Source organism: Canis lupus, chromosome 3 (genome assembly GCF_011100685.1).
Source record: "Canis lupus familiaris isolate Mischka breed German Shepherd chromosome 3, alternate assembly UU_Cfam_GSD_1.0, whole genome shotgun sequence".
Lineage (NCBI taxonomy): Eukaryota > Metazoa > Chordata > Mammalia > Carnivora > Canidae > Canis > Canis lupus.
In genome coordinates this window covers 51,504,760-51,512,450 of record NC_049224.1, presented here as the reverse complement: position 1 = coordinate 51,512,450, position 7,691 = coordinate 51,504,760, and the positions used below count along the sequence as shown (strand labels likewise).

Here is a 7,691-nt window from a genome sequence, read left to right as displayed (position 1 = left end):
TTATTCATGAGAGACACAGAGAGAGGCAGAGACACAGGCAGAGGGAGAAGCAGTCTCCCCATGGGGAGCCTGATGCAGGACTCGACCCCAGGACTCTGGGATCACGCCCTGAGCCAAAGGCAGACGTTCAACCACTGAGCCACCCAGGTGCCCAAGACAGAATATACTTATTAGTCTTTTCATGCAAGTTCTTCATCCTGTCGTTCAACAAATATTTATGGACTCTGGGGAATACTGACACTTTTCTAGGTAGATGGGATACACTTTTAGTGGCAGTGTGACTCAACCACTTTTGTTTGACCACGAAAATAGTTGCAAATAATTGGGGCTTAACAAATTTTTGATGATATTACAAGGTAGGCAGAACTTGACTCTGTTCAGGGGTAAAGGGAAATGAGCTGTGTTCTCTAGAATTGATAAGCTGTGTCTCAAATGAGAAAAAGAACCTGAGAACTTCCAGGTTCCCTGGAGTTTTCCAAGTGCTGTTGTCAGGATGATTATTATTTTATTCACATTCCTCAGATCTGATTCCCTTTTCTCTTCCTCATCCTGCATAACTCTTTAGCTATGAAGCACTCCCAATGGATTTCACCACAGAAGATTTTAGGCTGTATTTTCATCCAAGAAGGAGGGAGCATGGGTCAGGGAAAGGGAATGAGAAGGGTATCTGCCCCAGATGTGTTTATACACAAGCCTGGAAAACTACACTATTTAACTTTTATTTAAAAGTTTTAAAATTAAAAAAAAAGTTTTAAAATTTAAAATACACTATTTAAATTCACACAAAGATTGATGAGTAAACCTTTGATTCCTACAGTGACACATACATCGACACAAACATGCACTACAAACACAGATTTGCGATGCATAATAGTGCACCCAGCTGCCCTCGGTCATTTATTTATTGAAGTATAATTAACATATAACATTATATTAGTTTCATTTGTATAACATAATGATTTGATATTTGTATACATTGAGAAGTGATCACCATAATAAGTCTAGTTACCATCTGTCACCATACAAAATAGCAAAATTTTTTCTTATGATGAGAACTTTCAAGATATATTCTCTCAGCAATTATCAGTTACACAGCATAATATTATTGACTATAGTCATCATGCTGTACACTAACTCCCCATGACTGGAAGTCTGTATTTCTTGACCCCTACACCCATTTTACCCACCCCCAAACTCCTCTTCCCTCTGACAACGAACAAATCAGTTCTCTGTGTCTATGAATTTTATTCTCTCTGTTCATTTGTTCTATGTTTTAGATTCCACATATAAGTGAAATCATACAGCATTTGTCTTTCTCTGTCTGGCTTATTTCACTTAGCATATTACTTTCGGAGTCTATCCATGTTGTCACAAATAGGAAGATTTCATTCTTTTAAATGGTTGACTAGTATTCCATCATATACATGAAAATTTCCCACATTTTCTTTATGCCTTCCTCTATTTATGGACACTTAGGTCATTTCCATATCTTGGCTGTTGTAAATAATGCTGCAATGAACAGAGTGGTACATACATCTTTTCAAACTAGTCTTTTCATTTTCTTCAAATAGATAAATACCAAGAAGTGGAATTGCTGGATCATAGGGTAGTTCTATTTTTAACTTTTTTGAATAACATCCATTCTATTTTCCATAGTGGTTGCTGCTCCAATTTATGTTGCCACCAATATGATTTTTTCCCCTCCATATCCTTGTGATTACTTTAATTTCTTGTCTTTTTGATAAGTCATTCTAACAGTGAGAGATGATCTCTCATTGTGGCTTTGATTTGCATTTCCTTGATGATGAATGACATTAAGTATCTTTTCATGAATCTGCTGGCCATCTATATGTCTTCTTTGGAGAAATGTTTGTCAGATCATTTGCCCATTTTTTAAAAAGATTTTATTTATGTATTCATGAGAGATGCAGAGAGAGGCAGAGACATAGGCAGAGGGAGAAGTAGGCTCCCTGTGGGAGCCTGATGTGGGATTCAGTCCCAGGACTTCGGGATCATAACCTGAGCCTAAGGCAGACGCTCAACCGCGGAGCCACCCAGGTGCCCCTCTGCCAATTTTTAAAGCAGCTTTTTTTGGTCATTGTTGTTAGTATTGAGTTGCATGAGTTCTTTATATATTATAGATATTAATTCCTTACCAGATATGTGATTTGAAAATATCTTCTCCCATTCAGTAGGTTGTCTTTTCATTTTGTTGATGGTTTCCTTTGCTGTGCAAAAGATTCTTAGTTTGATGATTCTTTCTTCCACTTTTTTACTTTTGTTGTCCTTGTTTTTGGAATCAGATCCAAAAAACCATCGAAAAGACAGATTGCAAGGAGCATACTTCCTGATTTCTTCTAGGAGTTTTATGGGTTCAGGTGTTACATTCAAGTATTTAAAATCCATTTTTAATTAATTTTAGTGTATTCTGTAAGATAGTAGTCAAGTTTTATTCTTTTGTACATGACTGTCAAGTTTTCCTAACACCATTTTTTGAAGATACTCTCCTTTCTCTATTGTATATTTTTGCCTCCTTTGTTGTAAATTAGTTGACCATATATGCATGCATTTATTTCTGGGGTCTCTATTCTGTTCCATTGATCTATGTGTCTGTTTTAATGCCAATACCACACTGTTTGTTTGTTTTTTTTTTAACTATACCTTTGTAATATCAGTTGAAATCAGGGAGCATGATGCCTCCAGCTTTGTTTTTCTTTCTCAGGATTGTTTTGGCTACTGGGGATCTTCTGTGGTTCCATACAAATTTTGGGATTCTTTGTTCTATTTCTGTGAAAAATGTCATTGGGATTTTGATGAGGATTGCATTGAATCTGTAGAATGCATGGATAAAATAAGTAAATAGCATAGATATTTTAACAATATTAATTCTCGCAATCCACTGGCACAGAATATCTTTCCATTTATTTATGTCATCTTCAACTTCTCTCATCAATGTTTTACAATTTTCTGAGTATAGATCTTTCACTTTCTTGGTTAAATTTATTCCTAGGTATCTAATTTCTTGGTTATTATTTCTTCCAGTATTTCTATGGCTGGTAAGATGCAGTAAGTTCAGAACAGTGATTGAAAGAAATCCCTCAAACACATGTCTCTTCCATTCACCAACAAGATGGCTGCTTATTATTTTGTCGTGGTAGTTGCTCTTATTTTGAAAAAAAGAATGTATTTCCTTCAGGTGTAGGGATACCTATGGGAGGGGGAAACAGACACTGGGGCTCAGCCACCTGTCCTCTTTCTCTCATCATCCACAGGGAACTACTTTTACCAGGACCCACAGCAGTGGGGCGCTTGTCCTATTCCCTAGCTCTTACCTTTTACAAGTAAGTAAATCAACCTATTAACAGTTGGCTTTAGAATTTTCTCTTCCTCTAGGTGTCAAGCAACTCCAAAATTTCAAAGAGCTGCCTCCTGTTAATTTCACATTGGCCATGTTTCCCATTCTGAGGCTGGTCATGACCCAGGATGAAGTGGGGAACCAGTACCCTGAAACTGGCTGTTCCAGGAAAGGGGGGAGGCCCCATCTGGGGGCCATACCCCTCCCCATTCTGGGATAGACCTGCATGGCCTACCCGGAAGCCCAGTCAATGTTTTCACAGCTGTGGGCTGGGAGGCTGCTCCCCAAGCCTCTTGCACACAGTTGGCCTGCGACCCAGCAGCTGCACACACCCAGGCATTACCCCAGTCCCCACAGGGATAGGGGGAGCCTCAGCCAGTAAGCCTGGCCCAGAACTGACCCATCTCACCAGGGCGCCAGGGCAGGCTGCACCATGTGCTTTTGACCCACTTGTTTAGTGCTGCTATTAAGTGGTTCTCACATGGCTTCCTCAGGCTTCTATTAACTCCCCAGGCGGCAGCAACAGCCTTATTAACTGCAAATGGCTTCTCGTGGCAGTGTTCCATTTCTAATATTAATAATCAGCGTTTAATAAAAACAAAGAGGGGGAAAATACAGGCCGCAAAAGCAGACTGCTTTGCCCCTTTCCCTCCCTGGCAGGAGGCCATAAAAACTGCCAGCAGTAGTAGCAGAGTGGTCAGCCCTGGGACAATGACACACAGTCACGTGCACACACATGCTTACATGAACTGCACTTGATCTCTCACTTGGCCAATGTCAGGTTCAGAGCCTCCTCCTTCCTCCCTACCAATCCCGGCCTTTGGGTCCCCAGTCTGGCCATCTACAGCAACTTCCATGGCCCAGAGTCACATCATTAACTGATGTCTTTTGACAAAGTGGGGGAAGGAGGGGGTTTTTGGCTCTGGCATTGCCTTTCCCCTCTTCCTTCTCCCTCTCCATCAGACCAGTCATCTGTGAGACAAATGACTCTCGCCTGCCAAGGCCGAGGAGAGTGGAGTTAAAAATGTAGTTAATTAAATTTACTCAAAAAGATCAACTCTCAAGATTAGGAGCTGGCTTTATCGCCACTAAAAATAAACAGGGCTGGGGAGGACAGGATGGAAGAGATGGAGCTGGAAGGCGGGTGGGGGCGAAGAGGGACTTGGGGCTTTGGATCCTTGGACGCTAGGCTGATATTTAAAGACCTTTTACATTGTGAAAGATCTCAGTGAACAGCTGACATCTCCTGGAGCCCTGGGGAAGTTTTTGTGATAAGGAACATTCCCACTTGGAGGGTGAGGGGACTGTTCCTTTTCTGGGGGTGCAGATGCTGTTGGAAAATGAGTCTTGGTGCGGGGTGAGGAGTGTGAGTCTTCAGTTCCCTCCTTGACTCCCCACCCAGCAGCTAGCACCCCATTCTCTTTCTCTGCCTAAGGGCTATATGAACTATAATCAAAAAGCCTTGTGCATAGGATGGAGAGGCAGGCGACTGTCCCAGAGGAAAGTCTTCTTCAGCCTTACCTCTCCCCACATGTTCCAGACCCAGTGTGGTCAGGACACCCTTTCTACTCTTCTTATGGGCTGAGAAGTCTCCTCTCTAGGGCAACCGGCAAAGGATGTGTGGATGTACTTAAAGATTCACTCAAGCAGGTTTGGTGAATTGAAATTTGGAGTCTGAGGGAGGGCATTGGACATACCAACTCACCCATGAGTCAGTTGTCTGACAGTGCCAGCTGTTTCATGCTTCCATGAATACATGTAGGCTGCTCTCTCACTGCAAGATTCCTATTCCTTCTTTGAGACCCTATGCAGGTGTCACTTCCTCTGACTCTTCTTCACCAATTCTAGAGTCTAAGCTGAACTATCTCTCCTCTGCTAATTCAATACTGATTCTTACAATGTTTTGTCTTTTGGCTTGCTACTAAACCTTGAGCATTTGGGGGCATGGACCACATGTCTTTTCTTATTGCTCTTCCCCAGCATCCTATATAGTGCTCCTAAGGGGAGCTCAAATGCTAGGCTGTGGTTAGAGAAGCCAGGGAGCTGAGATCCTGAGGGGAGACTGTAGACAGCATCTGTGGCACATCGGGTTTATGTTCTTATTTAGCTATGGGTGGGCCTGACACCAAGGAGACCCGTGAGTGCTTCAAAATACCAGTAGACTATTGACAAAGGACTTCCTGGCTTGAAAAATGGCTGTCCCACTCTTATCCTGAGCTTTACCTTGGAAACATCTACAGAATTAAGTCAGTGCCTTTCAGATTAATATACTCATCAAAATGTCATTCTGCAAAAGCTATTTGCTAGCTTTGAGTCTCTCCAAGTTCCTCTGCTTTGAGCAGGAGGTCTTCCTCTGCCAAATGTAAACACAAAGGGATGCTGGGATTTGGGGCCTGCATTGGGGGCTCAGAATTCCTGAGGCAGAGGTATCCTCTTGACCAAACCTCAGGCTTCCAGGAATGCTGCCACCAGGGCATTTGTCATGCAAATTTCCTTCTAGGGCAGGCAGGGAGAGAAATAAAAGGCAAAAAAATAAACTTTGAAACAGTGAAAGAAGAAAAAAAAGGGTAATTTCTATGGAGAAGAGTACCTCTCATATCAAAATTGTTGTGTTTTGTTCTGTTTTTGAGACAGGCTTACACTCAAACATCCATGATCTGCCAGGATATTAATGTTGTTACCTTTTAATTTCTCACATGCAGCATCCAAGGAAAGCCCTCCCTGTCATAAAGCTGCACTATGGAAACGCCAGAGTGAGGGAAAGACTAGAGGGACAACATTTCTTAATCACAGACAGCGATGCTCTGTCTCCCAATCACAGACACACACCGAAGGGCAGAGTCTTCAGCACCTGCTTGTGGTTTTGCACAAATGAAAAAAAGCGAGCTCCAATCTCACCCTCTGCCCTAACTCCAGGCCAATTCCTTCAGTTTCCTGGGGAGCGTGTCAGACAATCAGAGCACAGCCAAACAGAGTTTCTCTGAGAATGCTGCCATGCTTTCTAGACCCAGAGAATATACAAAATAATCGTTAGACTTTTACCCATCCTGGAGAGTGCAGTTCTCCTCAGTCCCTGGGTAGGACTCTGGGCCTCATTGCTATGATGATTTAGGGCCTTGTGACCTGCCTTCTTGGCTCTAGATATACCATTCCCCCCATTTAGGGGAGATGGAGATGCCTTTTGCAAGTCCCACCTCTGCATTGGGTATTCTTTATTCTCCACATGTGCGCACGCCTGTGTACGTGTGTTGCGCATACAGAGGGCATAATGTGCTTCAGAGAACCCTGGAAGAGGAAATAGCAATCAATATGCCTGTCTAAACAATTAGAAAGAGATGTTTCCGAGTCTCCTAAATCTATCTGGCATGTGTTAGATGCATACTGTCAGCCTGGCTGCCATTAAATAGCTTCTAAATAATGCAAAGACAATCAGATGTACAAATAAGCAATTCAATTTGGGTGATTGATTATTGGAATAATGCTCATGCACCCAAGGCGTGACATTTCCAATCACATCTCCATTTCATTTCTCAGGCGGTAATGATCTTTCTGCCTCTACTCGTGGAAAGTGATCTCTTGGCTGGAGGATTTGGGCATGGGCTACACTTGGGTTCTGTGGATTGACTCTTCATCTCGCTTCAATATTCCTTGGACACATGGGATGGATGTGCCTCCTCTGCTTCCTCTCTACTATATAAATTTCACCAACTGCATGCTATATTCCCGAGGTGAATGTAGGGCACGTGGTTAGGGATCTTTGAAGGTCGGCCTTACAGATGTCTTTCATATGGCTTGGCTATCCCGCCAGCTGTCTGTCTGAGTCTCTCAATGTTTGCAGCTTTTTGGAAAGGCGTGTGAGTAGTATGGGGGTCTCCACTGAATTATCTCTATGTCTGAGATGACAACGGAACAAGACTCAATGTATTTATTGAATGTAGATACCCTGGTTCAAGCTCTGCAAACCTCCAGATCTGACCCCCAACTTTCAGCATCAGTGTCAATGGCTGAAGTTACTTCTCTCATTAAAGTCTATCTTGTATAGTCATAGCTTTTGGTTTGGTGAGACCCCCTTGCTGATTTGAGAAGAACATTCATAGAAGTTAGCACATACACAGCATGGCTCCCTGGCCCGCAGCATCTGATGTTTGCCCTTGGCAAATATCTACTGGTATGGTTAAGGCATCTGAACAGTTCAAACCCTGGTTTCCCTGCCTAGAGGAAGGAAACAGAATTCTGTAATACGTTCTTTAAGTAGAACTGCCCACCTGGCAAAGTAACATTTATCTAGATTAGCACCTCACTACTCAACATGTAGTCCTTGAGCTAGTGTGTCTGG

At 42.5% G+C, this 7,691-nt stretch overlaps 1 long non-coding RNA gene across 1 annotated transcript in view; it reads right to left on the bottom strand.

Annotated features, from left to right (window-relative positions):
* Nucleotides 1-2,912: 2,912 nt before the first annotated feature.
* Nucleotides 2,913-7,691, bottom strand: part of LOC111095217 — a 65,760-nt gene continuing 60,981 nt past the window's right edge. The window contains exon 4 of the long non-coding RNA XR_005357040.1: nt 2,913-3,208. This is a non-coding gene — a long non-coding RNA (uncharacterized LOC111095217). The remainder of the gene's footprint in view (nt 3,209-7,691) is intronic.